The following is a 20,322-nucleotide window of genomic DNA, read 5'->3' on the forward strand; positions in this document are numbered from 1 at the left end:
TTATTTTAAATTTTCTAATTTTTCTAACTGTTGCCTTCCCACTGTTGTGATGAGCACTTCGTCTGGTAATGTCAACACTTATTTTATTCTTTTTAGCATAGTTGTCATTGCATAATAAACACAACGTTTTGCCATCTAATTGGATAACAAAATAATCCACACTTCAATGTGCCTTACAAATGAAACGTTTGGAAGTCCACTTTTCTTTCTTTGTTTTGACATGATGGGCATGTACTAGTAATAAAAAATAAATGTAATGTCACAGTACAACCATATGCATGGCAGTGCAACAGCTGTCATGTTATAACTGAGTCAGTACAATTTTGAGTGCACCGAGCAGCTGTTCAAAGTGAAGAGAGTGCCATTTCCGGTGTCGGTCTCAAATACACAATTCCACCATTGTGGTGCAAAAGCGGCCAGAGATGGTATGTAAACAATTGAGCATGGTTGTGCTCCAGTAAAGCTTTAATTATGGACTTTGACACTTGAATTTCATTTAATTTTCATGTGTCATGAAATATTATTCTTAAGAAGAATACTTTTTTTCAATCATTTAAAAATGTAAGAACTTTCTTATCTTGCAGATTTGGCCTGTGGTCCATTGTTTGCTCCATTCCCTTTTGCTCCAGGGCAGAGGATGATCATAAAAGGCATATCCAAGGCATTTGATTGTCTGGGCGTGTTGCTTATTGGAGCTTTGCTGTCAGAATTGCTCTGTGAAGAGAAGAAAAGGTGCTCATTGCTGTGTATGCAACATGGACACACAAGAACTCGTGAAACAAGTTGACAGCAGTGACTCTATTTTGTACTCTATCTTGTTAAAAAAATGAAACTGTGCTGACCTTACTGACTTGCCAAAAGGGAGTGATTTGCTGAGACAGGACCTTCTGAAGGACTGTGTAGACATATACCTTTTCTGGTGACAGCAAGCTGCCCTTGAATGAGCCAATGCACTGTAACGTGAACTGACCCTCCCCAACAAACAACTGAGGCAGTTGTTCTGGGCTCACCTTTCTGCTAATAAAAACTCCTAACTTTTACTCCTCAAGGGATCACTTTTCTGGCTGCTGCCAGAACCTATGTTCCCTGAATTGCAATTCTAAGACTCCAAGTAAATGCTCTTGTTTTGTTTTGCAGTTGGCTCTTTTTTCTATGTTGACAAACTGTTAGAAGGCATGGATCCTACAGAGATGGCCTGCTTCAGTCTGAGGGGAAAGACCCACTTTTTTTATGCTCTTTGGTACTTTTTGGACTTTTTAACTGTGTGCTTGAATTTGTCAATTATTAGAAAAGAAGTGGGAGAAACTAGTATCTATGGACCAAGTGATTATTTCTTGATGTTCCTGACTGAATTTTTCAGGCCCTACTATAGATGATTTCTTTAGTTCATTGACCAAAAAAAAAGAGATATATCTTTTTTGTGTGTATTTTTACATAAATGGTATCAGTCTCATTGTACTGTTCAGCAACATGATTTTAGTCCATTTTAAAGAAGACTTCAAGTAAACTAATGTAGATTGAAACTATGCATTTTCTTTATTTCAAATCCCCACTAAAATGACAGTAAATGAAAAAGAAAAGTATTGATTATAAGAACACAAAGAATGGAAGAAGTCTCTCTAAGAGGAAAGATGAATCTAAAGCATCTGGTACAGCTTTGTAGGCCTGTCAGAGGCCAGGATACACAAGTGGTGGGCACACACAGGGACGCATGCATGGCTGCAAGGCGGTTGCTATCTTGAAGGAGAGTGGAAGATGCACAAGAAGAAAATGAAACATCAAATACTTCGTGGCTCCTGGGTAATATAATAAAAACAAAACCCAAGGAATATTGATTTAACGAAAAGAAAAAAGTTTAACTACATTGGAAAGATGGAGAGAGAGGAATGTATGTGTGAGTGAAGTAAGAAAACTAAATCATAATCTTCCTTAGCAGGAAGTCAAGAAATAAATGTAAGACATCAAGAAACAGCAGAATAAACACATTACATAGAAAGCCAACACTAAAGAGTGGTGGGCAGTGGGACGAGGGACGTAAATAGTACCATCTCAGGCAAACCAAAATTAACTTTAAAACAGTAAATAAAAGAGATAGCACCAGATAATTGATTTGATTTCTTTGGTCACTTAAAAGGATGCCTTTTTCACCCTCTGTAGCCAGGCCTCCCCAGTTGGAAAAAAAAATAATCATAAAAAATTATAAGTCCACAGTTAAGGCTTTAGTGACACCTGCCAACTGGCCTCAGCAAACTCGTCTCCCCTTGACGCTGCTCTGTCCTGACTCTGTAGGCACCGCTGGCTCCTCTCGTGGTTTCCTGGCAGCTGCTTCTTCATCTCCTCTCTGGACTGCCCTGCCTATTTACCCCTGAGACTTCCTTTCTCTTGTCCTATAGATGGCACTTTGGGGGTTAATCTTTTGTTTCCCCATAGGCTCACCAAAAAAATGTATTGTCAAACTTTTGAATTTTTGCGAGTCTGGTATCTCACATAACGTATGTCAGCATAGTTTTAATTAGAATTTCTCTTATTATGAGTTAGGTTAAGCACATTTTCATAAATTTAAGGGTCATCTAATTTTCTTTCCAATAAATTGTCTAGTCATATCTTTGTTTATTTTTCTTAGGCTTTTACTTCTCTACTCCTAGGATCTCTCTATGTATTAGAGTGATTGACCTTTTTATTTTTCTTTTGACATTACTTAGCACTTTTATTAACATGTAGAAGTTCTGTTTTTTATATAGCAAATCTTTTCGTTTACGGATTCCGGATAGTTAGAAAGGTCTTTTAATTCCAAGGATTTAAACCACTCTATGAATGTGGCTGCTACCCTGTCCAAACAATTTGATGCCTAGTTTTGGGGTACTGGTCACTCACCTTTGCAGTGACCTTAACAGAGCCATTCATAGAGATGTCAATACCCCCTGGAGCAGCCTGCACATGCAGTGAGGTCCCAGCTCCCCCTCTCCAGGCCCCCAGCCCTCCTCTGCACTGACAAGTCACAGCATATCCTGGAATGCAGGGTCTATTTGCTGCTCTTCCCCTCAAAGCTTGTTACTATCCGAGGACAGGATCTGGGTTTTTTTAGTCTGTACTCTCAGTGCCTACAGCAGTGCCTGACTCACAGTGCCTGACTCACAGTAGACACAAAGACAAGCTTTGTCAGTAGGTGGACAGATGAATGAATGTCAATCTCTCTGTAAATATTTTTATTTTGGCCCCCTTGAAATTTTTTTTCTTTTCTTTTTTTTTCAGTGAGGAAGATTGGCCCTAAGCTAACGTCCATTGCCAATCTTTCTCTTTTTACTTGAGGAAGATTGTCCCTGAGCTAACGTCTGTTCCCATCTTCCTCCACTTTGTATGTGGGTTGCTGCCACAGCATGGCTTGAAGCACTCTTCAAGTGGTCTGTAGGTCCGTGCCCAGGATCCAAACCTGTGAACCCCCGGCCACTGAAGTGGAGCACACTAACTCCACCACTACACCACTGGGCCGGCCTCTGAAAATTTTATATAAATTTTAATTGATGAACAAAATTGTATCTATATTTTTTCACTCTTCCAATTACTTGGACTGTATAACAAATCATCACAAAATTTATTGGCATAAAATAACCTTTTATTATGCTCACAGAATTTGGACAGGGCACAGCAGAGATGACTCCACAATGTCTGGGGCCTCACTGGGGGCTGGAATCATTTGAAGGCATGTTTATTTATGTCTGGTGAAGATGCTGGCTACAGGCTGGAGGCCTCAGCTCCTCTTTATGTCATCTCTCTCTAGGGGCTAGTCTGGGCTTTTCCAGAGCAATGTCCCAAAACAGCAAGCCAGGCAGAAGTTATATTCATGACCTAGCATCACTTCTGCCATGCTCTACTAGTTGGAGCAGTCACAAGTCCCCAGCCAAATTCAAGGGGAAAAGGCATAATCCCAGTTTTCCTTGGGAGGCATGCTGAAGTCACATCAGGAGAGCATGTGGGATCAGCATATTTTTGCAGTCATTTAAAAAATACCACCTGTTACATTAACTTTCCAAGCCTCTCATTTAATTCTGAATCCCATCCAGGACCATCATGAGCTGTGTCCGCCTAACACCCTAGCTTTTGGCTATGATCCAAGAAGGCTCTGGTTAACAGCAAGCAAGGGACTGTTCATGTTTTCAAGGTTCAAACTTGAGCTGCAATGTGGAGCTGTGTCGACAAGTTGGTGACTCTGCTCAAGTTGTTTTGAAAACTTGTTCTTGCTGCTATCTCATAAACTAAAATAAACAAATGAGAAAAATCCTTTTAGCTCATCATCACTAAAATATTTTTAGTCCTTCAACAGAATAAGAACTTGACATAAATAAAACTATATAGGTGGAAGAGGATGGAATCACTTCCCATCTATGTTCCTTCAATGGCAAACCTTTGAGGGTAGAGCTGTAAGTCTTCTCTAACAACTGGTAAAGTAGCTGTCAGAAAACAGAAGAGACAACAAGTACCAGTGGAGTATGGATTTTTAACATGCATCAGGATGATAACACTGAAAAGCATATAAAGCTTTGGTTTAACATTGTATGTGGGCAGCTGTCAACAAAGTCCTGAGGGGGTTACTATTAACAAATATTATTACTGAGTTCCATTTTATTAAATTAGGTCACCAAATTTGGGCTCATGTGAAAATTCATTAAATTCTGAACAGAACTATTTCTACATGTGCCCTGATGGAGAGGCCTGGAGGTAAACTAGACATGAAAACAGATTTAAGTGTAGCCCTCTTGGGCACTCATCAACAAAGGGGCTATTTTGCCATCTTCCCTGCAGTCCCCACTCCACACAGTAGTCAGGAACATTCTGATTCACGGACTGGAAGTCAGGATGCCTGCCCCTGCCTGGCCCATGTTCAGAAATGGCAGGTGGGGCAATGATGCAGAAGTGTGCAATTCTCCCTGATTTCAGGAGTTTTCACATGACCTCAGATCTAAGAATGCTGTTCTTTATGTATTTTTTAAATAAAATATGAATTAGTAGGTTTCATTTAACCAGACAAAATTCCATATAATGCTTATAAAAACTGATAAGCTCAGAAAATGACTAATATTACAAATGGATCCTTTAGACTTTACAAAAAGATTAACCTTGGGTTCTTCCAAATGGTGGAGCAAGCTGTTCTGGAGCATTTTATTTTGCTTTATTTCATTTTTAACATTTACTGCTATTTATTGACAAAATCCTGAATGCCTAAGTTATATGTGTGTTTTTCATCATTTATTAAGGTGAAGGCACAATTCACATCCACTGGATTATAGGAATATCTGTGGAACCATCTGTGTCCCTAAAAATCTCTTCAAGCAAAAGCACAAGTCTTCACATTCCTAAATGAGAACCATCAGTTGATGCGACACCCTTCAAAATACTCATCCTATATACCCCCACCTCTGACCCTTGAATTTCTCCAGGAATTTCAGCCAAGACTCGTTCTCTGAGTCTAGATGCACTTTTCCCAGGTTCTAAGAGTGTTGTAAATAAACGATCAAAGGTAAACCTGAAGGAAATGTCAGCATTTAGCATATATGCAGGAACCTCAATGTGAACCTTTGAAATTGTATATATTTTTGTTTAGGGCAGTATTTGTCTACTTTTTTGTCATTTAAAATCATAGAATTTTAGACTTGGAAAGAATAAAACCTTGAAACACTATATCACATAGCCACTACTTTTTGTTGTTTTATTTTTATACATACAGGCTTTTACATACTTTTGGATACAATAGTAACTATCTAAAAATGACAATCACAGCAAATAATTGTGCTTTGGAAAATTGCTTGCTTCAATTAAGACATTAATTGATTTTTTGAGCAATTAATATAATTTTTTACATTATTGATTTAGATCATTTATATTTAATGTAATTATTGATATATTAGGGCCTGTCTTCCATTTTATTATTTTTTTCTGTTTGTTCTTTTGTTGTTTATTTCTCTGTTTTCTTTTTCCTGCCTTCATGTAGGTTACTTGACCTTTATTTAGAATTCCATTTTGATTTATCTATAGTGGTATTGAGTGTATCTTTTTGTATAGCTTTTTTAGTGGTTGCTGTAGATGTTGGGTTATATATACATAACTTATTGTAGTCTGTTGGTGTTGACATTTTACCAGTTCTAGTGCAGCATAGAATCCTTACCTCCTTTTGCCCTTCCTTATTTTTTTTTTCTTTTTTTTTTTTTTTTAATTTTTTGTTTATTGCAGTAACATTGGTTTATAACATTGTAAAAATTTCAGGTGTACATCATTGTACCTCTATTTCTGCATAGATTACATCATATTCACCACCAAAATACTAATTACAACCCATCACCACACACATGTACCCAATTATCCCTTTCACCCTCCTCCCTCCCCCCTTCCCCTCTGGTAACCACCAATCCAATCTCTGCCCCTATGTGTTTGTTTATTGTTGTTATTATCTACTACTTACTGAAGGAAATCATACGGTATTTGACCTTCTCCCTCTGACTTATTTCACTTTGCATCATGCCCTCAATGTCCATCCATGTTGTCACAAATGGCTGGATTTCATCGTTTCTTATGGCTGAGTAGTATTCCATTGTGTATATATACCACAGCTTTTTTATCCATTCATCCCTTGATGGGCACTTAGGTTGCTTCCAAGTCTTGGCTATTGTGAATAAGGCTGCAATGAACACAGGGGTGCATGTACCTTTGCAAATTGGTGTTTTCAAGTTCTTTGGATAAATACCCAACAGTGGAATAGCTGGATCATATGGTAGTTCTATCGTTGATTTTTTGAGGAATCTCCATACTGTTTTCCATAGTGGCTGCACCAGTTTGCACTCCCACCAGCAGTGTATGAGAGTTCCCTTCTCTCCACAACCTCTCCAACACATGTTGTTTCCTGTCTTGTTAATTATAGCCATTCTGACGGGCGTGAGGTGATATCTCATTGTAGTTTTGATTTGCATTTCCCTGATAGTTAGTGATTTTGAACATCTTTTCATGTGTCTGTTGGCCATCTGTATATCTTCTTTGGAGAAATGTCTGTTCAGGTCTTTTGCCCATTTTTTAATTGGGTTGGTAGATTTTGTTGTTGAGATGCATGAGTTCTTTATATATTTTGGAGATTAAGCCCTTATCAGATGTATGGTTTGCAAATATCTTCTCCCAATTGTTAGGTTGTCTTTTCGTTTTGTTGATGGTTTCCTTTGCTGTGCAGAAGCTTTTTAGTTTGATGTAGTCCCATTTGTTTATTTTTTCTATTGTTTCTCTTGCCCGGTCAGATGTGGTGTTTGAAAAGATGTTGCTAAGACTGATGTCGAAGAGCGTACTGCCTATGTTTTCTTCTAGAACTTTCACAGTTTCAGGTCTTACATTCAAGTCTTTAATCCATTTGGAGTTAATTTTTGTGTATGGTGTAAGGTAAGAGTCTACTTTCATTTTTTTGCATATGGCTATCCAGTTTTCCCAACACCATTTGTTGAAGAGACTTTCTTTTCCCCATTGTATGTTCTTGGCTCCTTTGTCAAAGATTAGCTGTCCATAGATGTGTGGGTTTATTTCTGGGCTTTCGATTCTATTCCATTGATCTGTGTGTCTGTTTTTGTGCCAGTACCATGCTGTTTTGGTTACTATAGCTTTGTAGTATATTTTGAAATCAGGGAGTGTGATACCTCCAGCTTTGTCCTTCCTTCCCAGGATTCCTTTAGCTATTCGGGGTCTTTTGTTGTTCCATATAAATTTTAGGATTCTTTGTTCTATTTCTGTGAAAAATGTTGTTGGAACTTTGATAGGGATTGCATTGAATCTATAGATGGCTTTAGGAAGTATGGACATCTTAACTATGTTAATTCTTCCAATCCAAGAGCACGGAATATCTTTCCATTTCTTTGTGTCTTCTTCAATTTCTTTCAGAAATGTTTTATAGTTTTCGGTGTACAGATCTTTCACCTCTTTGGTTAAGTTTATTCCTAGGTATTTTATTCTTTTTGTTGCAATTGTAAATGGGATGGTATTCTTAATTTCTCTTTCTGCTACTTCGTTGTTAGTGTACAGAAATGCAACTGATTTTTGTATGTTGATTTTGTATCCTGCAACTGCCCTTCCTTATTTACACCATGGTTATCTTAAATATTTCCTCTACATTTATTAAGATCTACATTAGACGATGTTACAATTTTGCTTCAACTAACAAACATAATTTAGAACACTTAATAAGACAAGGAAAGTCTCTTACATTTACCTATATTTTTACTCTTTGAATTGCTCTTTCTTCCTTCCTGGTGTTTCAATATTCCCTCTCCTATCACTTACTTTCTGTTTAGCAAACTTCTGTTCACCATTTTTTTAGGATAGGTTTGCTGGACAAGTTCTCTTAGTTTCCCTTCATTTGAGAATGTCTTGATTTCCTCTTGATTCCTGAAGGTATTTTCACTACATAGAATTCCAGGTTCACAGTTCTTTTCTCTCAGTGCTTGAAAAATGTTGTGCCACTTCCTTCTGGCCCCCATTGTTTCTGATGAGAAATTCACTGTCATTTGAATTGTTTTATTCCTATAGATACATGTCATTTCTCTCTCACTGCTTTCAATTTTTCTTTCTTTGTCTTTACTTTTCAGAAATTTCACTGATGTTTCTTGTCATAAATTTTCTTGCATTTATCTTGTATGGGGTTCACTCAGCTTCTTCAATCTCTAGATTTATGTCTTTTGCCTTTTGGGGGGATGTTCAGCCATTATTTCCTGGAGGACTTTTTCAGCCCCATCCTCTTTGTCTTCTGTCTCTAAAACTCTGATAACACAAAGTTTAGATCTTTGGTCATAGTCCCACAGGTTGCTGAGGCTTTCTGTTCATTCTTTTCACTTTATTTTCTGTTGTTCAGACTTGGGAATTTTTATTTTTCTATCCTCAAGTTTACTGATTCTTTTCTTTGTCATCTCCAGTCTGTTATTAAGCCCATCCATTAAGTTTGTTTTTATTATTATTTTGGTTATTGTATTTTTCAGTTCTAAATTTTTCATTGGGCTCTTCTTTATATCTTCTATTTCTTTGCTGAGATTTTCAATTTTTTCATTTGTGTCAATCATGTTTATAACTGCTCCTTGAAATATTTTTATGATAACTTCCTTAAAATCCTTGTCAGATAATTCTAATATCTGTGTCACCTTGGTGTTTGTATCTGTTGTCTTTTCTCATTCAGGTTGAGATTTTCCTGTTTTTTGAAATGACTAGAGATTCAGCAGCACTAGTGGTCTACTGGTAAAGACTTGGTGCTCTCACTGCTGTGGCCCAAGTTCATTCCCTGGTCAAGGAAACACACCATTTATCTGTCAGTTGTCATACTTTGGTGGCTGCATGTTACCGTGATGCTGAAAGCTATGCCACCAGTATTTCAGATACCAGTAGGGCCACCCATGGTGGACCTTTCAGCAGAGCTTATAGATGAGGAAGAAGGACCTGGCCTCCCACTTCCAAAAAATTGTCCATGAAATCTCTATGAATAGCAGCAGAGCATAGTCTGATATAGCACTGGAAGGTGAGAGGATGGCGCAAAAAGATCAGGCAGGGTTCTGCTCTGTTGTACACAAGGTGCTAGGAGTCAGAATCAACTCAACAGCACCAACAATAGAGTGATTTTTTTGTTGACATCTGGACATTGTGGGTATTATGTTGTGAGACTCTGCATCTTACTTACATCTTGTGTTTTAGCTGGCCTCCTCTGACACCATTCCAGTGGTGTCACACCCTTACTATCAGGTAAGAGTTGAAGTTCATATTCCTGCTGACTTCCTGCCAATGTCAAGACATAGAAAAAATTTACACTCACCGCTTTTTCTTTTATTTTTTGAAAATTGATGCAGCGCGTAGAAGGAAAATACAACTTTTAAGAATAATAGGCCAGCTGAACTAAAGTTATTCCAAGATTTAACAGTAGATTTATTAGAAGTCTTTCCAAGCTTTGTGAGAATTTCAGAGCACTAACTATGTTGCCAGAAACCACACTGAGCCCTGCTGTAGCCAGGTAGGAAACACTGTGGCCTCAGGATGAGTCAAAACAAAGGACCTTTGTTTTGATGGCAAGAGGAGAGGGGAGTGAGAATTGGCTTATTTTAATAATTTCAAGAGACACAGAGAGTTAGGACTTCAATATGACTGAAAATTGTTAAAATAAAATGACATAAAGTTGTACCTAGATACAAATGTATGTTCCAATCACATAAACAAAAACTAGGCAATATAAACCAAAATAGAAAAAATGCATAACAGTGTCAGTAGTGCTAGCCTTTGTGGAAAGGCAAGACACACAGGTCTATCCTTTGACTATTCACCTCCAAATGCGTTGTGAATATTCTTATAATAAGAAACATACAATAATCTGTGAATTTAAAACCCACAACATGGAAAACAAAAACATTGAGAAGGGAGGGGAAAAGGACAGAACATGTATAGGCAAATGGAGATAAGGTGCTATCAGCAGAAAAAGGACTATCTCATCTATGAGATCTTTTATTTTTATTATTTTATTGATATTTTAATAGTTTATAAAATTGTGAAACTTTTGGTTGTACATTTTTGTTTGTCCATCACCATATACATGTCTCCCTTCACTTCTTGTGCCCACCCCCCACCCCCATTGCCCCTGGTAACCACAACACAGTTTTCTCTGTCCATGTGTTGATTTATATTCCACATATGAGTGAGATCATACAGTGTATGTCTTTCTCTTTCTGGCTTATTTCACTTAACATAATACCCTCCAGGTCCATCCATGTTGTTGCAAATGGGACGATTTTGTCTTTTTTATGGCTGAGTAGTATTCCATTGTATATATATACCACATCTTCTTGATCCAGTCATCAGTCGAGGGACACTTGGGTTTCTTCCATGTCTTGGCTATAGTGAATAATGCTGCAATGAACATAGGGGTGCATAAGCCTCTTTGGATTATTGATTTCAGGTTCACTTGATAGATTCCCAGTAGTGGGCTAGCTGGATCATAGGGTATTTCTATTTTTAGTTTTTTGAGAAATCTCCATACTGTTTTCCATAGAGGCTGCACCAGTTTACATTCCCACCAGCTGTGTATGAGGGTTCCTGTTTCTCCACATCCTCTCCAACATTTGTTGTTTATTGTCTTGATGATTATAGCCATTCTAACGGATGTGAGGTGATTTCTTAGTGTTGTTTTGATTTGCATTTCCCTGATGATTAGTGATGTTGAACATCTTTTCATATGCCTATTGGCCATCTGTATATCTTCTTTGGAGAAGTATCTGTTCATTTCCTCTGCCCATTTTTTGATGGGGTTGGTTGTTTTTTTGTTGTTCAGTTGTGTGAGTTCTTTATATATTATGGAGATTAACCCCTTGTCAGATATATGTTTTGGAAACATTTTCTCCCAGCTGGTGGGTTGTTGGTTCATTTTGATTCTGGTTTCATTTATCTTGTAGAAGCTCTTTAATCTGATAAAGTCCCACTTGCTTATTTTTCCTTTAGCTTCCCTAGTCTGAGTAGACATGGCATCTAAAAAGATTCCTTTATGACCAATGTCATATAATGTGTTGCCTATATTTTCTTCTATGAGTTTTATAGTTTCAGGTCTCACCTTCAGGTCTTTGATCTATTTTGAGTTAATTTTTGTGAATGGCAATAGCAGATGGTCCACTTTCATTCTTTTGCATGTGGCTGTCCAATTTTCTCAACACCATTTATTGAAGAGACTTTCCTTTCTCCATTGTAGGTTCTTAGCTCCTTTGTCAAAAATTAGCTGTCCGTATATGTGTGGTTTTATTTCTGGGCTTTCAATTCTGTTCCATGGATCTGTGTGTCTGTTTTTGTACCAGTACCATGTTGTTTTGATTACTATTGCTTGGTAGTATGTTTTGAAGTCAGGGATTGTGATGCCTCCAGCTTTGTTCTTTTTTCTTAGGATTGCTTTAGCTATTCCAGGTCTTTTGTTGCCCCCTATGAATTTTAGTATTCTTTTTTCTATTTCCATGAAGAATGTCATTGGGATTCTGATTGAGATTGCATTGAATCTGTAAATTGCTTTAGGTAATGTAGACATTTTAACTATGTTTATTCTTCCAATCCATGTGCATGGATGTCTTTCCATTTCTTTACGTCATCATTGATTTCTTTCAATAGTCTTGTAGTTTTCATTGTATAGGTCTTTCACCTCCTTGGTAAGATTTATTCCTTTGTCCTGAAGCAGTTGCAATTGATGATGGGCCATTAGGGTTTCATGGTTCTTCACATGTACTCATTTCCATTATTACTTTATCCAGGGACAAAGAAATGGGATGTGTTTTCAGTTTTGTCCATGGGATCCTAATAGATGCTTTATTACAAAAAACTTTGTTGATAGCAAGCCATGTTGGCAAATCCAACATATTCTGGAGCACCTCTTCATCCAACTCCAAATTCTTCAGTTCACCTTCTCCTTTAAGGGTACTTAGATTTATCTTGTCAGGAGATAAATTTTTGGTAAATCTGGAGAGGTGCTTCAGGATCTGTTTCTTGATAAGCCCAGCCATGGTGCCAGGGCAGGAGGTGCCATGCTCCCTCTGTGTTCCTCAATGCCTCCTTCCTGTGGCCATCTCCTCTTTGTCTGGGTTACCCTGGTCAGAGGAGAGGCGTCTGAGTGCTCATGTCTGGAAGAGACCTGAGGCCCCGGCCAAGGCCACAGCCGCCGCCGAGGGTCCCGAGCATCCTGCTCAGGCCACCGTGGCTGCTGCCAATGACATCTTGGCTGCAGCATCCTATGATATCTTTTATATAAACATCATGTAACCACAAAACAAAAACTCAGAGCAGAGTCACAAAACATAAAAAAAGAGGAAATTGAGAAACACATCACAGAAAACCACCAAACTGAAAAGGCAGACAGAAATACAAGGAACAATAAACAATGGAAATATAGAACAACCAGAAAACAAAAGATAAAATTGGGGCTGGGCTGGTGGCACAAGAGGTTAAGTGCACACACTCCGCTTCACCGTTCCGGGGTTTGCAGGTTCGGATCCCGGGTGCGCACTGATGCACTGCTTGTTAAGCCATGCTGTGGCAGTGTCCCATATAAAGTAGAAGAAGATGGGCATGGTTGTTAGCTCAGGGCCAATCTTCCTCAGCTCTAAAGACAAGCATAGGCTCAAAGTGAAAAGATAGAAGATGATACTCCAAGCGGATGGCAACCAAAAGAAAGCAGGTATGGCTATACTTGTAACAGAGTAGACTTCAAGCCAAAAAAAGATAACAAGGGACAATGATGGACATTATATAATGATAAAGGGGACAATCCACCAAAAAGACATAATACTTATTAATATATATGCACCTAAAATAGGGGTACCAAAGTATATAAAGCAGTAATTAACAGACCTAAAGGGAGAAAATGACAGAAACACAATTAGTAAGGGACTTTAACACCCCACTTAGATCAATGGATAGATCATCCAGACAGAAAATCAACGGGGAAACATCTGCCTTAAATGAAACACTAGACCAGATGGGCTTAATAGATATATATAGAACATTCCATCCAAAAGCAGCAGAATATACATTCTTCTCAAGTGCATATGGAACATTCACAAAGAAAGATCATGTGTTGGGAAAAAAAACAAGTCTCAATAAATTTATGATTGATATAACATCAAGCATTTTTTCCAACTACAATAGTATGAAACTAGAAATCAACTACAAGAAGAAAGCTGGAAAAGTCACAAATATCTGGAGACTAAACAACATGCCACTGAATTCATTGGCTCAATGAATAAAAGGAGAAATCAAAAAAATACCTGGAATCAAATGAAAATGAAAACAAACATACCAAAACCTATGGGATGCAGCAAAAGGCAGTACTAAGAGGGAAGTATATAGCAATACAGGCTTACCTCAAGTAATAAGAAAAATATCAAATAAACAATCTAACACTGCACCTAAAAGAACCAAGAAAAGAAGAACTAACTAAGCCCAAAGTCAATAGAAGGAAGGAAATAATAAAAATCAGAACAAAAATAAGTGAAATAGAGACCAAAAAAAAAAAGCAATAGAAAAGATCAATGAAACTGAGAGCTTGTTCTTTGAAAAGATAAACAAAATTGACAAACCCTGAGCTAGACTCACCAAGAAAAAAGAAAGAAGGCTCAATAAATAAAATCAGAAATGAAAAGAGGAGAAATTGCAAAGGATAACACAGAATGCAAAGGATTATAAAAGAATACTATGAAAAGCTATATGCCAACAAATTGGATAACCTAGAAGAAATGGATAAATTCTTAGATTCATATAACCTCCCAGAAGTGAATCAAGAAATAGAGAATCTGAATAGACCAATCACTAGTAAAGAGATTGAAACACTAATCAAAAACCTCCAAAAAACAAAAAGTCCAGAACCAGATGGCTTCCCCAGATAATTCTACCAAACATTCAAAGAAGATTTAGTACCTATCCTTCTCAAACTTTTCCAAAAAATTGAAAAGGAAGGGACACTCCCTAACTCATTTTACAAGGCCAACATTACCCTGATATGGAAACCAAACAAGGACAACACAAAAAAGGAAAATTAAAGGCCAAAATCACTGATGAACATAGATGCAAAAACCCTCAACAAAATATTATCAAATTGAATACAAAATACGTTAAAAGAATTGTATATCATGATTCAGTGGGATTTATTCCAGGGACACAGGTATGGTTCAACATCCACAAATCAATCAATGTGATACACCACATTAACAAAATGAAGAATAAAAACCACATGATCATCTCAATAGACACAGAGAAAACATTTGACAAGATTCAGCATTGATTTATGGTAAAAACTCTGAATAAAATGGGTATAGAAGGAAAGTACCTCAACATAATAAGGCCATATATGACAAATCCATAGCTAACATCATTCTTAACAGTGAAAAACTGAGAGCCATTCTTTTAAGAACAAGAATGAGACAAGGATGCCAACTCTCACCATTCTTATTCAATATAGTATTAGAAGTCTTAGCCAAAGCAACTAGGTAAGAAAAAGAAATAAAGGTGTCCTAATTGGAAAGGAAGAAGTAAAATTATCACTATTTGTGAATGACATGATTCTATATTTAGAAAACCCTAAGAATCCACCAAAATACCAGTAGAAATAATTAACAAATACAGTAAAGTTGCAAGATACAAAGTCAACATACAAAATCAGTTGCATTTCTAAACATTAACAATGAACTAGCAGGGGCCAGCCCCATGGTGTAGTGGTTAAGTGCGTGTGCTCCGCTGCTGGTGGCCCGGGTTTAGATCCTGGGCGCACACTGATGCACTGCTCGTCAGGCCGTGCTGTGGCGGTGTCCAACACAAAGTGGAGGAAGATGGGCATGGATGTTAGCTCAGGGCCAGTCTTCCTCAGCAAAAATAGGAGGATTGGCATGGATGTTAGCTCAGGGCTGATCTCCCTCAAGATCATCTTCCACACACACAAAAAAAACAATGAACTAGCAGAAAGAGATTTCAAGAATACAATCCACTTTACAATCACAACAAAAAGAATAAAATACCAAGGAATAAATTTAACCAAGGAGGTGAAAGATCTGTACAATGAAAACTATAAGACATTGTTGAAAAAAATTGAAGAAGACATAAAGAAATGCAAATATATTCCATGCTCAAAGATTGGAAGAATTAACATAGTTAAAATGTCCATATTACCTAAAGCAATCTACAGATTCAATGCAATCCCAATCAGAATCCCAATGACATTCTTCATGGAAATAGAACAAAGAATCCTAAAACTTATATGGAACAACAAAAGACCCCAAAAAGTCATAGCAATTCTGAGAAAAAAGAACAAACCCGGAGGCATCACACTCCCTGATTTCAAAATATACTACAAGGCTATAGTAATCAAAACAGCATGGTATTGGCAGAAAAACGAACACACAGAACAATGGAACAGAACTGAGAGCCCAGAAATAAACCCACACATATATGGACAACTAATTTATGACAAAGGAGCCAAGAACCTACAATGGAGAAAGGAAAAGCCTCTTCAATAAATGGTGTTGGGAAAACTGGACAGCCACAGGCAAAAGAACGAAAGTAGACCACTATCTTACACTATACACAAAAAATTAACTCAAAATGGATTAAAGCCTTGGATATAAGACCTGAAACCATAAAACTCCTAGAAGAAAACACAGGAAGTATGCTCTTTGACATGGGTCTTAGCAGTATCTTTTTGAATACATCTCCTCGGGCAAGGGAAACAGAAGAAAAAATGGGACTACATCAAGCCAAAACACTTCTGCACAACAAAGGAAACCATCAACAAAATGAAAAGACAACCCACCAATAAGAAGAAGATATTTGCAAATCATATATCCAATAAAGGGTTAATATCCAAAATATATAAAGAAATCATACCACTCAACAACAAAAAGCAAACAATCTGACCAAAAAATGGACAAAGGATCTAAATAGACATTTTCTCAAAGAAGATATACAGATGTCCAACAAGCACATGAAAAGATGTTCAACATCACTAATTATTAAGGAAATGCAAATCAAAACTACAATGAGATATCACCTCATGCCTGCCAGAATGGCTATTAGCAAAAAGACAAGAAATAACAAGTGTTGGAGAGGATGTGGGGAAAAGGGAACTCTTGTACACTGCTGATGGGAATGTAAATTGGTACAGCCACAATGAAAAACAGTATGGAGATTCCTCAGAAAATTAAGAATAGAACTACCATATGATCTAGCTATTCCAATTCTGGGTATTTATCCAAAGAACACAAAAACACTAATTTGAAAAGATATATGCACCCTTATGTTCATTGCAGCATTATTGACAATAGCCAAGACATGGAAACAACCTAAGTGCCCATCGGCAAATGAATGGATAAAGAAGATGTGGTATATATACACAATGAAATACTACTCAGCCATAAAATGAAGACAAAATCATGCCATTTGTGACAACATGGATGGACCTTGATGGCATTATGGTAAGTGAAATAAGTCAGATGGAGAAAGACAAATACTGTATGATTTCACTCACATGTGGAAGATAAACAAACATTGATACAGAGAACAGATTGGTGGTTACCAAAGGGGAAGCGGACAGGGTGAGGGTGAAAGAGGTGAGGGCACATGTGTACAGTGACAGATGGCAACTAGATTTTTGGTGGTGAACATGACGTAGACTATACAGAAGTTGAAATATAATGACGTACAACCTGCAATTTATATAATGTTTAAACCAATGTGACCTCAATTAAAAAAAAGTTTCTAAGAATGCTAGGTACTAGAATGTTTGACAACAGTGTTCTCTCAGTGTTTAATGTATCCATGACTTTGTTCAGCTTATACACACTGTTTAAAGACACATGTGTAAATGATTTTTCTAAAAAGTACTAGTTGCACATGTGATTGAGAAAAACGTTATTTTGGTGAATGAATGTGTTCACTACTGTTTCACCTTTAGATATTGTCAAAAGACACATGTACAAGTTTCTAAGAATACTATTTGTGTGCAAGATTGAGAACAGTATTAGCTTGTAAATGAATCTGTGTACCACTCTATTCTGCGTGTAAAAAAACTGATTAAACTAACATAAAAAAAATCCACAATATGGTGTGTGGCTCAGTGTAAAGAAATGTTAAGTTCTAACAGGAAGTGAGAGTGAGGAGGTGAAGAAGCCTGATTTGAAGAATGCTGGCCCCAGAGGTGAGAGATAGGGGGCCAGGAGATTCTCACTCCACTCCTCCACATCATTGCACTATTTTTAAGAAAAGCCTTTTATTTTTCATTAAAATAATATAGTTCATTTTTAATTTTTTTTATTTGTTTTTGCTGAGGAAGATTCATCTGAGCTAAGATAAATGCCAATCTTCCTCTACTTTTTAGTATGTGGGCTGCCAGCACAGCATGTCTGCTAACAGAGTGGTGTAGATCCATGCCTGGGAACTGAACCTGGGCTGCTGAAGTGGAGCGTGCTGAACTTAACCACTAGGCCACTGAAAATAACTCATTTTTTAAATTACACAATAGAAGTGCGTGAAGTGAATAGTGAAAGTTTCCTTCTGCACACAATCCCTTGCTGCACAGGCGAAACGCTATTTTCACCTGAGTTTTACATTCTAAAATAGTCACTTTCAAATCTTTTGGTAGTAGAACCATTTTTACCAAATAAAAATTTGAATGGGCCACTCAACATCTAAAAGATAAATTGGGGAGCTCTAGTGACCACCTCCACTCCTATCGATGATATCAGAAAGACCTTGGTGCCACCTAAGTCTGGGGAACATACTGTTCACTCATTCAATTAGTATTAATTAATTAATATCAGTTGAAGGCATATTCCATACCAGGCTCTGTGCTCTGTGATAGGGAGGTACAGTGAACATTGCAAAGTTCCTACCTCCATGGAGAGTGCATTCTAGGAGGAGAGACATACAAACCAACAAACAAATAAATATACATTTCATCTAATGAGAGAACTCTGGGGAAAAATAAACCTGGGTAAGGGAGTTAGGGTGAGATGGGCCAGGACAATGGCAGCACAGAGGAAGGTTGCTCAGGGAGGGCCTCTCTCTTATGGTAATACAAAGGCTCAGGGGACTGATGCAGCAAGTCCTGGGACATCTGCAGAAAAGCATTTCAGGTGGAAGGAACAAGTGCCAAAGCCCTTGGGTAGGAAGGTTCTCTGCACGTTCAAGGCACAACAAAGAGACAGGACTGGAGAGAGGGAAGATATTAGATGATGAATTCTGAAAGGTGGCAGAGGCATATGATGGGCATCGATGGCCACTTCAGGCCTTTGGCCTCTACTCCAAGGGAACTGGAAGCCACAGGAGAGTTTTGAGCTGAAGACAAATACAATGTCTGTTGTATTCTGAAATTTTCACGTCTGTCACCAACTCTCACTCACTCTGCTGATTAATACAAAATGCTCAACAGAAAAGAGGCTTGCCACAACTGACTCAACAAGTTAGTGAACAGGAAGTCACTGTTTTGGCATTTTTGCTTTAAATATGATGCCATTGACCGTGTTGCATTTTGCACTCAATTGATGCATTGTCCTTTACTCCTAACCAAGAGAATTAAAAGTTTTAACTACACAATTTTCTCCAGCTTTCATTAGAGCACTGAAAAAGAACAGAAATCTGGTTTAATGTCCACCTCACTGAGATAAATTTTCTCTGAAAATGGGAAAAACGACTCTAAACAACAGAATACCCAACTCAAAAGGGCCAAAACAATAAGGACACACGGTATTTCTCATAACAAGGAGTCTGAAGACAGGCAACTCCAGGAGAGTTAATTCAGTGGCCCTGGTTTGGCTGGCCTGTGATTTTCTCATAACCACAGAAGCTACAAGCATCCTTGCACAAAGGATTCCTGTTTCTTCTCATGCATCTTTTGTTATAGAAAGAACCTTTCCTAGGAGTCCCCCCAGAAAACTTCTCATTCTGTCTCAGTGGCCAATTCTTAAACCAATCATTATCAAGGGGAATGGAAATGGATACTTCTATGGCTGGGGAAGTACCCAAGCTCCCTTAATATCCATGGCTTTTGGCACCTCAGCAAATTTGGCGCTGTTGTCCAGGAAGTAAGAGGAGGCTCTTGGGTAGGTAACTGGAAGATTTTTGCTGCCCCACATTTTTCTCATCATCCTTTGCATAGTTTCCTCTCACACTCACCATGGGCCTGGCCCTGTGACTTGCTTCGGAAAATGGAGCATTGGCAATCATGATGTAAGCAGACTTGAGATGCCTGGGCATTGGGGAATACCCCTGCTTGCTACTCCTGGGCAACTTGCAGCTACCAACATGTGAGTAAGCCTGAGCAAGCCTGCTGGAAATATGGGACCCACTCACTTTCAGTCCCTGGCTGATAGCGAGTACTAACCTACAGCCAGCACCAAATGCCAGATAGGTGCATGAGGCCATACTAGACCAACCAGACACTATCTCTGCTAGCTGATTAAGGCCACATGTGTAGGCCAGCAACAGAACTGTCTAGCTAAGCCCAGGTCAGCCCAAAATGCTGACCCACAGAACCATGAGCTAATAAATGATTGTTGTTTTAAGTCACTAATCTTTGGAGCTGTTACAGAGGAATAGCTGTGTAACCAATCTTGTATTGGAACTATTTGATCTGAATTATTATTAACAGAAGAAGAAATTGTATATACAAAAAATATAGTTGCCTGAAGTTTGGAAAGTAATACCTATTAGGAATGTTTATCAGAATTTCTAGCCTTCAGATTTCTTCTGGGAATTCACCCACTACTTAGATTCAAATATTTTATCTGTGTTAATTATGTCTATATCTTTATGTTC

The sequence above is a fragment of the Ceratotherium simum genome, chromosome 9 (assembly GCF_057802395.1).
Source record: "Ceratotherium simum simum isolate JZ-2026a chromosome 9, ASM5780239v1, whole genome shotgun sequence".
Taxonomy (NCBI): domain Eukaryota; kingdom Metazoa; phylum Chordata; class Mammalia; order Perissodactyla; family Rhinocerotidae; genus Ceratotherium; species Ceratotherium simum.